The following is a 16,718-nucleotide window of genomic DNA, read 5'->3' as shown; positions in this document are numbered from 1 at the left end:
GCTCTTCATCACAGCGCCTTCACCGCACGGTGACTGCCTTGTTTAAGGGAGAAGAGCTCATATCTATGCCCCAGAACCTCGCAGAGCAACTGGCACACTGCTCGTGCCCAGCAGCGCTGACGGAGGAACTGGAGAGCGGCCACACTGGCCACACTGACGGTGAGGTGCTGCCCGTGGTGGACACCCTAAGCAGGAGTCTAAGCCAACCAATGCTGGCTCCTACTAGGAACCAATTAACATCGGTCACCTCACTCCTGGAGAGATGTTGACAAAGAAGAGCACTCCCTGCAAGGAAAAACATTCCCAGAATTTGATCTCCCAAAATGAAAAGGTACTGATGTTTTCCAGTAATAGCTGGACCACACCGTCATACTTTTTTAAAACCAAGAATGGCTTGTGTTGTTGCTGTTGTTGTTTCGATATGCTATAACACATGTGGGCTTATGGGGGGGGGGATGAGGGGAGAGAAAGAGGGAGAGAGAAGACGCGCCCCCTTAAGGGGGTGACTGAGCAAAATTTCTCCCCCATTGTCCTCTCAGGATCCTGAGCACGCATGTACACACACCCAGCATGTCCTTTAAGCCGTCGTGCTGGGGACTGGAACGAAATGTGCAGTCGACAATGTGCATGTGGGATCCAGCCACCTGGACCACAGCACCCGCCGGCCCAGCTTGTGATTTTATTGTACGTAATTTAAAAAATCAACTTTTGAATTCGGACGGCTCGTGAAATTTCTGCCATTTCGGAGGAAGGGAAGTCTCCTCTGTGAATTCTGACACATGCCTGCGTCTCCTTTCTCCTTGGCCCTAGCCTGCCTGTGGTGGTGGTAGGGAGACGACCTCCAGCCAGAAAACAGTCCCAGGAAAAGCAGCAGGGACGGCCCAGGCAGGTCTGTGCTGGGTTTAAAGAGCTACGATCCACTTTCCAGACCTTAGGATCATAAATCCTCAACTAAGCTCCATATTCACTAGGTCAATAGCTAAACCTCCAAGTCCAAAACAGCCAATCACCCCTTACCTCCTGCACCTCCATGGCTGAAAATAAAAATAAGCCTTCTGTTGTTCTTTTCCTGAATTCTTCTCCCTACCTGGGGGGGCTGCCACGTGACTAGCAAGCAGGAAACAGCCTCCATGCAGCCTGTCGCTCCTCGCCCAGGCAGACCTCTCACCTCGGATGTCTCTAACCCAGCCCACACACGTGCTGCGCTGCGAGGCAGCCACCCGGCGCCGGTGGTTGGGCCGGCCTGCTGGGGAGTGGCTGATCCAATCTCGGGTGTGCTGTGAGACGCAAAGATCGCACGTGATCCCAGATACTCGGTAAAAGAGAGCATCATGGACCTCGTCGATGTTTTGTATTAAATGTAGTTTGTTGTAATGATCCTCAATTAGTACATGCTCTGACAATAACATTTTAGATATATTTTGCACGGGATAAACTACACTACAATTAAGTGTGCCTGTTTCCATTCACTCCTTTCACGTGGCCACAAGACAATCTTACGTGGTGCGCGTGGTTCACATCCCCTCCGACAGCACTGCCCGGCATGCCTCCATGTCAAATTACCCTCCCCAGAGTCCTCCATGTGGCCACCACGTGGGCTTGAATCTGGCTTGCTTCCGACCATGGGGTCCAGCCAGCACAGCAGACACCTTCTCTGGTAAGATGTCCCTGGATGCCATTTTCTCGCACAACCTCCCCAGCACTCCTCTTCACTCCTACAACTCTGTTCTAGCACATTCGACATTCGGCCCACACTGAGTGTGTACGTGCCATGCACGGGGAATGTGACAGGGAAGGTGTCAGGCCGGGACCTGACCTTGCTCAATGCAGAATAAAGTGACAGCAACAGAGAATACCAGCAAAGATGCAGTCCTGGCAGCAGCAGTGACAGAAATAACGTGGCATCGTAGTAGTAATATTTGTGACAACTCACGCTGCACCAGGCCCGGTTCTACGCACATGAACCATATCTGCTCACTTAACCTTCCTAACAACACGAGAAGGCCCTGGCATGCTTCCCACTCTAGAGGGGAGAAACTGAGGCCCAGAGAAGTTATGTAACTTACCCCAGGTCACACAGCAGTGTCACAACACAGCAAGTGCAGGCCTCGCACCAGGCAGGGTTGGGAAAGGCTGTGCGGAGACAGTGTTGTCTGAACCAGGGGTAAATACTCTGGACCAAAAGCTCTGAGGGTAAAGAGTTTTGGGGTTGTTTTTCGTTTTTGTTTTTTGTTTTTTTAAAGTTTTTCCCTAGGGTGCATGAGCTTGCTGGAGAGAGAGACAGACAGACATGACACAGTGAGAGGAAAAGTGAGAAATCACCCCCCAGGGGGGTGGCCTCACTACAATCCCCTCTCCTCCACTCTCCTCCCAGGACCCCGGGCGCGCACACACGAGTCCGGCATGATTCCCGTCACTGCATCCAGGACTCAAACCAACCACTTGGCCGTGCCTGGAGAAGAGGAAAAGAACGGCAGCTAAAGGAAGACAGGCTCTGTTCATCTGGGCTTAGGAAGGGCCTTTCTGAGAGGGCCTATTCAGACCGAGGCTGCCGAAAGCCCATGAAGAGATGACACAGCTGAGACCCAGGAGTGTGGCGAAGGCTGCCCGGAGCCTGGCACCTGGAAGGGCAGAGGAGCGACTGATCCGGCCCTCGCACCTGATCCGAACAGCACCGGAGCCGCGGCCTCTCGGACCACGGAGAAGCCAGCCCAAGCGTGCCCAGGTCTCCGGGTGGTCTCTCGGACGGAGGTTCTCTGCTGCCACTGGCCAAGGGCTTCTGAGAGTTTACCTCCTTGAGCCAACTGAGACATACATCGGGATTTTTAAAGTCCCCACTGGCACGGTCGTGAGGGAGAAATGTCACAAAGCCACCAGGATAAGCACTGCCCCGAGAGTCTGTGCACGCACACCAACGGGCACCCAGAGGACACAAAAAGCACACGTTCCTTAAGCGTCCGAAGCGCTCCTGGAGAAGGTGGCAGGGAGAGCTAACCGCACTTGAGGGAACTGCAAGATTCACTGCAACAATGAGATGGAGGATTTCAAAGAAATGCTTACATCACCCATTCAAGTGACCCGCAGACTCCCTGCCCACCACACCCCCCCACTATGGTTTATACTCGGCGTTTGGTGGTGACAGACAGGAGGAAAGTGAGACAGGCAATGCACGGAAACCGACAGGATCTTCTACCCAAGGCCCGTGGGAGCCTGGCTCCCTAGGGGACTGGAGGGCATCTCCCCAGCACTTCGGAGGTGCAACCGTTCTGCTCTCCACTGGGCGTCCTCTCGTAAACAATCTCATAACTTTGAGACCCTTTATCATACATGTAAAGACGGTGTCAACTAGATTAAAAGGAGTAGAGACTGAAATTCACTGGGTCTTGGTTCTAATATTGGTTTGGCACCGATTAAGGGTTTTATCGTTAGCTGCCATCTGATACTCATTCAATCTTCAGGTATTTGCGATGCTGGGCATCGCGCTGAACACTTTACAGACGCTCCCTCCGCAGCTCAAAGAAGTGTGGGAAGTCTAGATATGTGGGCTGGCCTTACTCATCCTTGTACCTCAGAAGCCAATGCAGCCTGGTGCACGGTAGACGCCGTGTGCTATTACAAGCTTCTCTTGAAAAATGAGTTGGTAGGATATGTTGTAGGAAAACAAAAAAATAAGGAAAAGGTAACCTTTATGACTGAAATGGGTGTGAGTCAGTCATCCTATTCATCCTCCCAGCAGCATCCTTGTACAGCCTATTTACCTCCTCTATTAGGAAGACACAGAGAGGGAGCCCCAACAAGGTCCTTATGCCATCCCCACCCCCACCCTCAGCCGGCCAGAATCATGGCCGCGGGTACACACTGGGCCTCAGGAAGTGAACCCACGACCTTCCCGTAGGGACCCAGCATCACAGAGCACTGTGCAGTGGCCGCACCACCATGGCTGGCCCCGGAGCCTTTGACATAATCTTCAAAAACCCTTCTCCAACGTGGGTTCCACGACCCATACCTTCTTGGGTTCTTCCACCACCCTGACTATTTTTTGTTATCTTTCCCTGGATCTTCTAGTCTAGAACAGTAATGATGAACTATGCGGGGCCTTACCCACATGTCTTCTCCTCCCTACACCAAAAGCAGCCTCATCCAGGCCTGTGCACAAGACACCATGTGCATGGTGACAACGCACGAATTCATACCTCCAGCCCAACCTCTCCCCTAACTCGAAACTCCTGTCTCAACTGCCTATCGTAAATCTCACCTGAGTCTACTAAGCATCTCCAAGTCGATGTGTCCGAACCAAACTTGATTGTTCTGCTCTGACAATCTTTGGCCTGCTCAAGCCAGAACCTGGATGTCTCTCATTCTCTCAAGCCCTACTTCCAACCCATCTGCAAGCCCTACCAGGGCTACCTGAAATCCCTGACCACTTCTCTCCACACTGGCCTAGGCTAAGTCACCACTGTATCTTGACAGATCAACTGTAATAGCCTCCAATGTGCCCCGACCACAGGAGCCTTCCCACCTATTCCTCATAGATAAGAGTGACCTGATAAAACACACAGTGGACCCCATCGCTCTCCTGCTCCAGACTCAACAACTGTCCCTCTCCCCCTCACAGCAAAATCAAACTCCTCACTGCAGCTCGCTGCGCCCTGCTTGATCTGACCCCTAATCATCCCTCCAACCGAGGTGCCTACCTCTCCCCGACTGGAGTAGCTCGGGACCTTCATAAGGCCACACCCTCATCCCCAGATGTTTGCAGGGCTTGCTCCATTGACCTCATTCAGGCTTTCTGCTCAGAGTCACCTTTTGAGGAGGTATTCCTTCACCAGCTCACCCAAAACATTGCCTTCCATACCTCTCCATCCCTGTACGCAAGTCTTACTTTTATTTTTTTCATATTTCACACTACTTGATCAATCGCTCGCTCTCCCTCTCTGTGTGTGTGTGTGTGTGTGTGTATGTGAAACACACACACACACAACTACATTTGGTTGTCAGCATCACTAGAACATTAGCTCTGAGATCAATGCTATACCAAAACCAATTCTTGGCACAGAATGAGCAGTTATATTTTCCAGGATTGATAAATAAAAATAAACAGGTGAGAGGATTATCTACCAAAGCAACCTATCCTTAAAATGATAAAAAGGAACCGAAAGAAGTTTGGAAACACCAAAAGTCAAGTGCCCTCAAGGAAAATAAAAAGTTGCACCAAATCAATTTTTCAAACCTGAAGAACAGAGGGTATTAACAGAGGAGGCATGGCAAGTTAGCCATTTAGCCAACAAGGTCGAGGGGCTACATCAAACGTGGAAGGCGTCTGCTCTGTGGCTCAGGTATAGCGAAGCCGGGAGGAAAGCGCTGGGTGTAACACACCGCAGGAACACTACCGCCCTTTGCTCCCACTATTCTCACCAAACAAAGGCTGACAACGCGCTGGGTTCCCGTGTGACTTGAGAGCAGAAGAGTACAACGGGGGAAACTGTAAAACCGCCCAGTGCTATGAAGTGTGGACTGGCCCCGATGTCTTCAGATCATAGCTCCCAGTGAGATCTCACTGAGTTGGTCCCAAAGAACCTAACCAACTCCGGGTGGAGACAGATGATAGGCCTTTGAGAACTTCATGAAAAAGTGTACTATGAGAAAAATTATGCATAGATTTCAATATATTTTTGCACCAAAAATAATCCTGTACTTTAATTCCTTTATTCCCTGAACTCTTTGAAGTTCAGAAATTTCTGCACTTTTTTTTAAGAATTATTTAATTTTATTTAATCATCGTTATTATTATTTTTTAACTTGATATGGGCACTCGCCAGAGAGAGGCAGGCAGACAGAGAGAAAGTCCAGGTCCAGGACTCGAACCACAGTCAGCCATGTGGGAATTCAGCACCTTAACCACCACGCCACCTGCTGGTCCCAAGAATTTCTGTACTTTTGGAGCTAATAACCTCAAATATTCTCAAATACAGGTGGTTAGATTTCTAAATAAAGAAAGGATCTGGAGGAGCCAGCAGGTGGTTGTAGTAGCTAAGGTGCTGGACTCCCACACAGTCAACTGCGGTTCAGGCCCCAGACCCAGCAGCTTGAAACTCACACCAGGTCCATGTGCACGCATGCCCGAAATCTCCAGAGGAGAGTGGAGGAGAAGGGACTGAACATGGCCATCTCCCCTAGGGGGTGATTTCTCACTTTCTGTTAGTCTCTCCAGCAATCACATGTGCCCTACAGCAAAAAATCTATTAAAAAGAAAAAGGAGGAGGAGGAGGAGGAGGAGGAGGAGGAGGAGAAAGGAAGGCTCTGGAACAGGACCATGGCAGGGATGGCACAACCCTCTGTGAAGTGGACCCACTTGGGAAGGTTCTAGATTTGCATCCAGGCTAGCTGAGGCTGAAGATGGACTGCAGTTGGGGGTTCTTTAACGAATGCATGTCTCCCTCTTTCTGTGTCTCTGTCTCTTTCTCACTTACTTGTAGAGAAGGAAATGTGGGGGAAAAAAAAGACTTAGCAATTTTGTAAGGAAAAGTTGCTATCTGGAATGCCCCATTAAACCACAGGTACTAAAGTGGGCTCTCTGGTCCCCCAGACTCTCTTGGGACAGCCACAAAACCAAAACATTTCTGTGACACACTAAGATGTCGTCTGCTTTTTTCGCTGGGTTGCATTTATGCTGACGGTACAGATGCAATCGAAGCAGTGGCAGCAAACTGTACTAGTCATCATTATCGTCCTCATGGCCACAAACCCACGTGGAGAAAACAGGCCAGCTTAGTGCAGAACGTCCTTGACAAAGCAGTACAAACAGACGTGTATTATTCTTGGTCCTTCATCTCCTGTGAGGAACGGGGACCCGTGAAGCACCGTGAGCACTTGTGTTGCACACCAGGGTCCCACGGCTATCACCAGGAAAAGCTCTGGTGCACGGCTTGGCGTTTGAGTCCCCCTGGCCATCTTTTTACATGGGACACTATTTTTACTTGAAAGAACAGCTGAAAGACAAACCATGGTCATTAGGCTTTGGGTATTTGGCAGTAACTTTCTTGAAATAAACAAAGCAATCCTGACACTTCAAAAAAAAAAAGTAACTGACAGTGTTTGTTTACAATACTAACATGTGAACTTGCAGACAAAAATCAGAATTTTGAAGACAACTCTGAGCTTGATGACTTTCCACTCCTTAAAGACTTCTTTCTCCTACGCTCACAGCGAGGTTCACAAGTGTAAGGGGTTTTTTAAAATGCCGTATGTGAAATTTGGAGAATCAGCATAATTCATTGAAGCAATTATTTTCAAAATAATCGATGTACGATGTGACAAAATCATGCATGGATAAAGTTATTCAAAGTACAAGCTATAGATAGATTCGAATGAAATTGTGTATAAAAAGGTAATTAGTAGAGCTTTAAACCCACATTCCAACTAGCCATTAAGAAACCATTGGGTCATTGGAAAAATACATCACGTATTAAATACATCACGGCTTTTCCAATGACCCAATACTTCCAGTCAGGTTCTGGTTCAGAATCAAAAGATAATCGTGATTACCTGGACAGGTGCTAACACACTAGCCCTTCCGCAGCTACGTATCTGCGTGAGTATTGACGATCGGCTCATACTCTGACCAAAGCAACGCATTGCAACAGACTGGATGAAGCAGCAGACGCAGGATCCAGCTGGCTGCTGGTACGGCTGGCATTACACATCAGCACAAATATAAAACAGGGCTGGCGCCATGGTGCGGTGGGAACGTAGCAGTCATCATTAGTCATCAAGAGTCACTTGCTGCTCAGAGACTGGATCCCATGTGGTAACTGGTTCAAATCCCCAGCCTGGTCAGCTTGAAATGTGCCAGTCACTTGTGCACGTGCCCAAGACCCAACCGGCTACGGTCCAGAAGAGGAAGATCATGGAGTGACCAGACCCTGTGAAGGGTGTGTTCTGCCTTCTCCTCTGCGTGTACTGGCTCTTATCATGAATAAGAAAAGCAATTTTTAAATATATATAATGTCCTTCTCACCTCTACGTTTTTTGTTTAAAAAAAGTTATTTTTTTAAAAATATGTGACTTATGTGGGACCAGCAGTTAGCATAATGGCTATGTTGCTGGACTCCCATGTAGCTGACCACGGTTCAAGTCCTGGAACAGGTGACTTAAACTCACGCCGGGCACGTGTGCATGTGTGCCCAAGAGCCCGAGAGGAGAATGGAGGAGAAGGGATTGCGACGTGGCCATCCCCCTTGGGGGGTGACTTCTCACTTTCTGTCTCTCTGTCTCTCTCTCTGTCTGGCTGGCGAGCGCACGCGCCCTATAACAAAAATCTCTCAAAAAAAAAATATGTGACTTACGTTAATATAATGGGTTTATTATTGTTACTTTTAAATGAGTTAATAAATATCATTAAATTTCCTAGTTTCAATTTCTCTTATTTTTAGAGAATTATTATACTTTATTTGTTTGTCTACTTATTTTAATTTGACCAAAGATGGACAGAGTGAGAGAAGGAAAAAGTGAGAAAGCAAGCCGCCAGGTCCAGAACTTGAATCACAGTCGGCCATGTGGGAATCCAGCGCCTTTAACTACCATGCCACCTGCTGGCCCTCTAGTTTGAATTTTTGATGTGGTTTCAACAGTTAAAGCTATCATAAACAAAAAGTCTTTGGGGTTCTCAATATTTAAAAGCATGGGATTCTGGATGTGCATATGTGCGCCCCAAAATTCCAATGGGATGGAGAAATGGAGAATGGATTGCGGCATGACTACGTCCCATGGGAGGGTATGTTTTCCCTCACACTCTCTCTCTGTCTCACTCTCTGGTGAATGTATATGCTCTCCAGCAAAATTGTTTTTTAAAAAGTGTTAAAGAAAAAAAAGCATAAGGATTCTGAAACTAGAAAACGTTTGAGAACTGTTACCTTTGAACAAACTCCGGTGGTAAGCAGACAAGCAGCTGACCTGTAGATACCTGAATCCTGTACTGAATAATCTGGAAGCATGCCTGCCTGCCTCACTAACAGGAAGACCAGTGGGTCTTTCCTTTCATCTTTATGCTGTATAGCCTAGAATATGCCTGATATCTAAACGTCAAAAGGAAACAGTTCGAAATACGTTCTATCAGAAATAACACTGTCGTCCTTGGTATGTCCTCTCTAAAGGAGTGATTCAGCACTCGGACGTCTACAGAGAGCACCAGCTTGCTTAGTTACCGGAGCTCGGTTTCTGCTAATTCACCTCCGTGAGCATACCAGTGGAACTACACTACGGACCATGTGTGGAAAACTACCTAGAGACTTTCCACCGAGATGGACAATGGGTGGTAAAACCTGCTCTGAGATGTTTTGGGCCCCCAACTGTCTCTGCCTGCTGTAGAGCAGTCTTTCTCAGTCTTTAAATGCATGCAAAAATCACCTGATAAGCCTCTTCAATATGAACCACACGAGGCCCACGCCAGCAGCGCAGGCAGCCTTGTTTCGAAACCACTTGGGTGATCCTGGTGCACCAGGCAATAAGAACCAACACCAACGTCTCGACAGACCACCCTGCTGGCCTTCAAACCAATAATAAGTGAAACCCCAGAGAGCCAGAGAGATGAAAAGGACAGGGGGGCTTCACAGGGTCATTTCCAGCTTCCTAACAGCCACACACACTGCTACAACTCACCTACCTTCCGTTTTCCTTTCCTACCTTCCCTGTCACAACTTCTCTACCAAAATGCCCTTACACATCCCAAACCCTCACTACAGTGCGCTGTCCTGGAGTCTAAGAACCTTGGGGAGCAAGGAAGGCCTGCAGCACAGTGGTTAAGCCCTGCACGTAGGGAACCAACCTCACATGGCTGATAGCAGCTCAAATCCCAGCCCCGGGGGTTTGGAAAACATGCCAAGCACATGTGCACGTGTGCCAAAAATCCTGATGGAAAAGAGAAATGGAGAAGAGGACAGGACTGTGCCATGCCCACACCCCACAGGGCGTTCTCCTGCTCCCCTCCCGAGTGTACACACCCCTCGGTGCATGTGCCCACACACGCGCGTGCACACAAACACTTCTGAGGCAGCAAAGCAGAGAACTATGAAAAATACTGCAGAGGGTACTGCCTTGTTTGTGAGATTATTACCAGATAGAGAAACACATTTATTCATGTTGAAAAATAAAGTAGGAATTTTTAAAACTCTGTTTATGTAATCCTTTTTTCTTTTTTAAGAGATTTTTGCTTGCACTCACTGGAGAGTGACAGAGAGACAGAAAGCAGGAAATCACCCTCCAGGAGGGATGGACATGCCACAATCCCTTCTCCTCTACTCTCCTCTTGGGCTTCTGGGCACACATTCACAAGTGCCCGGTGTGAATGTTCAGCCGCTGAGTACAGGACTCGAACTACAGTCGACCACGTGGGATTTCAGCGATGTAACCACTATGGTATCTGCTAGACCCTGTTTCATCATTCTTTTAGAGGATAGGAAAACTTGAAGACTACTCCTCTACCAATGATGACTCTAGGATTGCACTGTCCAATACAGTAGTTACTGGCCAAATGTGGCTAAGTTTGAATAGGCTACACTTACATGAAACTTATTAATAAAATGTCATTCCTTGGCCGCACCAGCCCCGCTTCAAGCTTTTGAACCACAGGTAGCCACACGCTATCATACTAGTCACTGAGAACATTCCCATCACCCCAGAAAATTCCAGTGGACAGAACTGCTTGGGAATCTTGGTTTAATAAAGGGCTGAATTCCTTCCCCAGGGAAAGCCTATGTCTGCCTAATCATTTTCTTTAAAAAGGTTAGTTATTTCATGAAGAGGAGAAGAGTGTGACACGAGGACCCTTCACAGGGTCTTGCTCCTCCCCTCACTCCCTGTCCGCAGGGTCACAGGCACATCCACAGGCTCGCCTGGCACGTTCAGGTTCACCGGGGAATCGAACCAGCTTTCTGATGTGGCTCCAGTATCCTGCTGAGGCACCCTGCCGCCTGCACCACTGCAGCTGGACCTAGCCACAGTCATTTTACAGCCCCAGTGCCTTCGGAAAGTGGGAAACTTCTAAGTGAGAACAAAGGTTCGGGCTCAATGTTCAGGACAGGGTATTTGCCTGTAACCCTCTCCGGGGGTTTTCAAAGAACCAGGCTCTTCTCTCCGACAAGATACAGAACTGGTAGATTAGACTTCATTTTGTTTTTTAATTTGCTATAGAGTATGTGCGCTTACTGAGAAGAAAGAGAAGAAAAGCAAAAAAGAAAACCCCACAGAAGCAATGGCCATGCCGCAATTCGTTTTCCTCCATTTCCTCTCAGAATTCCGGGTGCGCACACACATACACCCTGCATAGTTTTCAAGCCCCAGGACCCAAGACTCAAACCACACAGTCAGTCATAAGGGATCCAGTCTCCTTAACTACCATGCCAGTGGCTTGCCCCATAAGACTCTTTTTTTAATTGAGTTGAAATTCATAGAACATAAAATCAAGCACTGTACAGCAAACATTTCAGCATCATTTAATATTTTCAATATAATTTAGCCTTTTGGCAACCTAGAGAATTTGCCAAGTTATTTTCTACAGATGTCCTACTCATGACTTAATTTATAGACCAAAAATGTTGATGTTATCTGAGGAGTGCAATACAGCACCCCAGGCATTTTGAATGTTTTATATGAAGCATTTGTGGGTGGGACTTACTTGTGAATAACAACTTTCTAAAATGTCATTTATACCTTAAAACGAGATGCTCTATTCACACTACCCAAAGAGGTATGCCGTGTCTAACTGCTGGCAGCCACGGCCGAGGCTCATTCCAGACAGAACAGAGTGAGTGGAGTCAGTGTCCCCGTATGGATCTCAGGATGCCAGCACTCTCACAGGGCCACAGACGCGCAGCACCATGGCTCTGGGCCGCCTGGGAAGAGGCAAGAGGGAATAAAAGTGGAGATACCCAGCTTACTCTGGCTACACCCACAACGACTCTCTTTTCCATCTTTGGCAGCGCTCTGTGTCATGTCTGTGGTCATTTCAGTCATCTGTGTTGCTGGCTATACCTGCGTGGCCCTCTATGGGTGTCACTGGTCACACGTGGCTACTTAGGCTACGAATAGATAAAACTGAAGTGTCCGTTCCTCACTCTCACCAGCCCATTGTGAGGGTTCCACGGCCACATGTGACCAGTGGCCGCCATATTTTCACCACGACAAAGTCCACAGACAACTGCAGGTTACACGTTTTCTCTAACGCGGTCACTGACAGTCTGTAAAGCCGACTTGGAGAACACCAGAGACTTCCTGGCAGATTTCGGCACACAGTTAAGTACATGCGAAAGGCTTTCTTTCCCTAAAGCCTGAATTCAGTGAAAGTATACGACAGCCCAGTGGCAACCGCCCTGTGGATATTCTCATGACGTGAAGAAAACGCTCCCCTTTCTACACAGACGATGTCCAGAGTACGTTCAGTAAAGTAAAACTGCAAATATTACACGCTCCTTGGTAAACACATTGTTATCTGATGGACCTGAGACAGGAAGTAACGGCTTTTCCATTTCTTTTTCCTTTTTATTTTCACTGAAAACATGAATATAAAAATACATGAAAATGCTATGAAGGTATCTAAAATATTGCCAAACTACAGTGAATAATGCTTGAGGGTGACAAGAAGAGAACCTTTTCCCTTAAATGTAACTTGGAGCAAAGAAATACCTGAGCTGTTTCCTTAAAAACAAAACCCTGGGTCCCAGGTTCGACATTAACACAAACGCTTCCGCTCTCAAATTTGAGAGCTCTCAACAGTAAGCTTTTAAAACTTGCTTTGGTTGGGAACCAGCAGTTAGCGTAATGGCTATGTCACTGGACTCCCACGTAGTCAACCGCGGTTCGCGTCCCGGACCCGGTGGCTTAAAACTCACGCAGGGCGAGTGCACGCTCCCTATAGGGAAAAATCTCTCAAAAAAACAAAAACAAAAACAAAAAAAAACTCGCTTTGGCACATGCACTTGGCTAAAAAGCTGTCTCTAAAAATGTAAACCTCACATAAGTCAAAAGATGACTTCCTTTTTAACTTAGCTACTAAATTAAACTGCAACCATCCTTTTCTTTTGTGCCTTTTAAGTTATCTTTTTTTTGGGGGGGAGGAGGAGAGGTTTTTGCTATAGGGCATGTGCACTCGTCAGAAAGACAGAGAGAGACAGAGAAACAGAAGGTGAAAAATCACCCCCCAGAGAGATGGCCATGCTGCAATCCCTTCTCCTCCACTGTCCTCTCGGGATCTTGGGCACGCAAGCACACGCGCCCAGAGTGGGTTTAAGCCACCGGGTCTAGGACTCGAACCGTGGTTGACTACATGGGAGTCCAACAACATAGCCATTACGCCAATTGCTGGTCCCTAAGTTACCTTTTAAAGTGTGTGGGGGGGGGAGGTCAAAATACAGTAACATCAAAAAGACCTTAGGTGGCATGGCCTTCACAAGTCACCTGAGGTCACAGCTGTTCCCTCAGTGCTGCTCAACAGGAGCCCCTGCCTAAACAAGTCACCGCAGTCCCCTCAGGGTCCTGGGGGCACACTGCAAGAGTGTGAAGGTGCAGGCCACAACACAGGGCCAAGGGCGACACAGGGCCAAGGGCGCAGGGATGGAAGGCTGCTCTGCATTTAACAAGGTAGACTGGGCACTACTGAGCCCAGTGGGTTCTTGCCAGGGCCTGACACGGTCAGCGAGTGGTTACCTGTGGGACGCTGGACAGAGTGCCAGTAAACCTCCCTAGGAGTACAAAGTAACTCACCCTGCCTCTTAAAGTTCCTAAAAACTAAGTGAGTTTTCACCATGGTGGAAATGAGAATGAAACCAAGCATGGGAAGGCAGCCAGTATTTTATACACGGTGCCGCTTCCTGGATTCAACCAGAAAGAAACTCCAGAGAGCAAGCCAGTCATCTTTGCTTCCCCTTAAATAAAACACCACAGATTTTTCTTGTTGTTGTTGTTGGAGTGTTTTTTGTTTGTTTATTTGTTTTGCTATAGGGCACATGCACTTGCCAGAAAGACAGAGACAGAGAGACAGAAAGCGAGAAATCAGCCTCCAGGGGGGAGGGCCATGCCGCAATCCCTTCTCCTCCATTCTCCTCTCAGGATCTTGAGCACACATGCACACGCGCCCAGTGTGAGTTTAAGCCACTGGGTCCAGGACTCAAACCGCGGTCGACTACATGGGAGTCCAGCGACATAGCCATTACGCTAACTGCTGGCCCCAACACCATGAATTCTTGTCTGCTCTATGGAGAATCTAATCAATTGATTCTAAGGCACTGATGGATAATATCCTGTTTTACAGCAATAAGGGAAAGCCTTTCCACTGTCTAGGTGAAAAAAAGAAAGCATTCCGAGAGCTCATTTCGGCAAACACTGTAACAGCAGTTATAAAAAAAATATATTTAACATTTATTGGGCACTTGCCACATGCCACATGCTGTGCTGAAAACTTTAAAGCCATTATCTCATTTAATTCTCATAATAATCCTGTATAATTGGTACAATTATTATCCTCAGGAAACTAAGGTTTAGGGAAGTTAAGCGAGTATTCAAGATGACTTAGCGCAAAGCCAGCCACGTTCAAACGCAGTTCTCGGGGCCTATGACACGGAGCCCGTGGTCTTCGCCACTCTGCCCTCTGCCGTCCAGCCACGCACGGCCACAGCAGCTACAGCCCGGGCACAGCGTGGCCGCGAGACAGAACAGCGGAGGTGCCAGATGTCGGATAACCGGCCTGGGAAGCACTTATGTGAAAAACTAAACGGACTCTCACCTCTCCCACTTATTCTTGGCATTAAGTTTACAATTAATACAAAATTCTACTCTAGCATCTCACATGAGTCAAGGCCTCAGTGTGGGAAGCTTAGGAAAACTGATCTTATATACAGTTGGATCTTTTTTGTGCTGGGAACGGCTAGCTTCTGTTTTATTTTCCCCACAAATCACTTTATTTATATGTGAAGTCGGTTTTTAAGTTTCTTGCAAAAACTAGAACTCTAAGCTTTAAGCTCGGCTCTAAGGCCAACCTGTTCCACAGTTAGACTCCGAGCACTTCCTTCCTTGAGTGAAGTCTCCTCTACCAGTGTCCAGCTGTCCCCAAGTAAGAGGGACGCCCTGCAGAATCGGAGGTCAATGCAGTAACGTGCGGAGAACAGGAGCCACCGAGGCACCTCATCTCTGCAGGGTGAGGATCACTGCGCTTCCTTCCTGGATCCCATTGTTTGGATTAATGCATTTCAAGTGAAAAGGGAAATTTACACTCCGAGGGAAAGGTGATACGAATGTACTATGTAATGTCTTATTAAATCCTCAAACTTTCTTCCCTCAAGGATTGCAACTACTTTCTTCAATACAAAGAATACCTTGAAGCATTTCGACAGTTCTCCCTTTATGGAAAATGTTGCGCAGTATTAGGGTAGCTAAACACCTACAGCAATGGCCAGCGTAAAGACATCCGGCATGGCCTACCTACTTGCTGCCCCAGTTGCGTGTCTCCCTGGGGTTGTATAAAGACGGCTGCAGATTTACAGATTTACAGCAGTAACTACCGAACACGGAGAGTAACATTAAGTATCAAGGTTAAAATAAATTCTCCAAGTTAGTTCCCTGCTGTTCCTTTCTGGCAGCCTCCTAACTGATATCAAAGTTTAGTATCTCTTCTGCCTGATGCTTAGAGGTGTTTCTAAAATTAACAGCGAGGGCCAGCTGAGTGGTGCTGGAGTAACGTGCTGCTCACCTCCCATTCTTGTCTCTCCGGCAAGCACACGCACCCTATGGCAAAAATCTAGAGTTAGAATCAATTGGCTACTTGGGACACCTAGCAGAGGTCTAATAGGCAAGCTTCAAAAATAAACTAAAAATTAAATTCCTGTTACCAGGACCAGCAGACGGCATAGTGGTTACGTCACTGACTCTCACGTAGTAGACTCATGGTTGGAGTCCCGGGTCCAGTGGCTTCAAACTCACACAGGGTGAGTGTGCATGCATGCTCAAAATCCTGAAAGGAGACTGGAGAAGGGACTGCCACATGGCCATTCCCCCTTGGGGGTGATTTCTCACTTCCCATCTCTCTGTCTCTCTGGCGAGTGCATGCACCCTATAGCAAAAATATCTCTCAAAAAAAATGTGTTTTTTTTTTTTTTCCAATTTCTATTGCCTACCGTATTTCTGATTGCCACAGGAAACAAAAGTCTTACAAAATAAATCACGTAGCTCATTCATGCTTTCAGACTGTGAGGTGAAAGGTCAGAGGGGTGGAATTTTCCTGTTTTATCCCTACACTTGGTGTTTTCTATCTTCACCCACCGAAATTCTGACCTCTGGGGCAAATCGGCTCCGTTGACGAGAAAGTCAGGAAGAGAACCCATTAAGCTGTAGTACATACAAACTGAGGTGGTCAGGAGAAATATTTCAGAGTCCTCATAAAAACAAAGGGCTGAGAGCAGCCAAGGGACCAGGACGGCCGAGGGCTCTCTGGGCTGCTCCGACCACAGGCTGGGGAATGACCAGCAGGCCAGCCTCATTTCTTCTGCCTGCCCCTTGTGAGCACCCTAGGGCCCGCCTGAGCCAACGAGTTCAAACTCGGCGGCCTGTTTTCTCAAAGTCAGCTGGCCCTGAATACCACGTAGGTCAAAGCTGGGTTTTCTCCAGAGCGTGTACTCTCCCACCTCCCCCAGGTATCTTCAGGCTGTGAAAGTACAGATAGTATAAAAGGGAAT

The 16,718-nt window shown here is 47.7% G+C and overlaps 1 protein-coding gene across 1 annotated transcript in view; it reads right to left on the bottom strand.

Annotated features, from left to right (window-relative positions):
• Positions 1-16,718, bottom strand: part of CHD7 (chromodomain helicase DNA binding protein 7) — a 165,631-nt gene that overhangs the window by 123,961 nt on the left and 24,952 nt on the right.

The sequence above is a fragment of the Tupaia chinensis genome, unplaced genomic scaffold (assembly GCF_000334495.1).
Source record: "Tupaia chinensis unplaced genomic scaffold, TupChi_1.0 Scaffold000421_1, whole genome shotgun sequence".
Taxonomy (NCBI): domain Eukaryota; kingdom Metazoa; phylum Chordata; class Mammalia; order Scandentia; family Tupaiidae; genus Tupaia; species Tupaia belangeri.
This window is presented reverse-complemented; position numbering and strand designations above follow the sequence as displayed.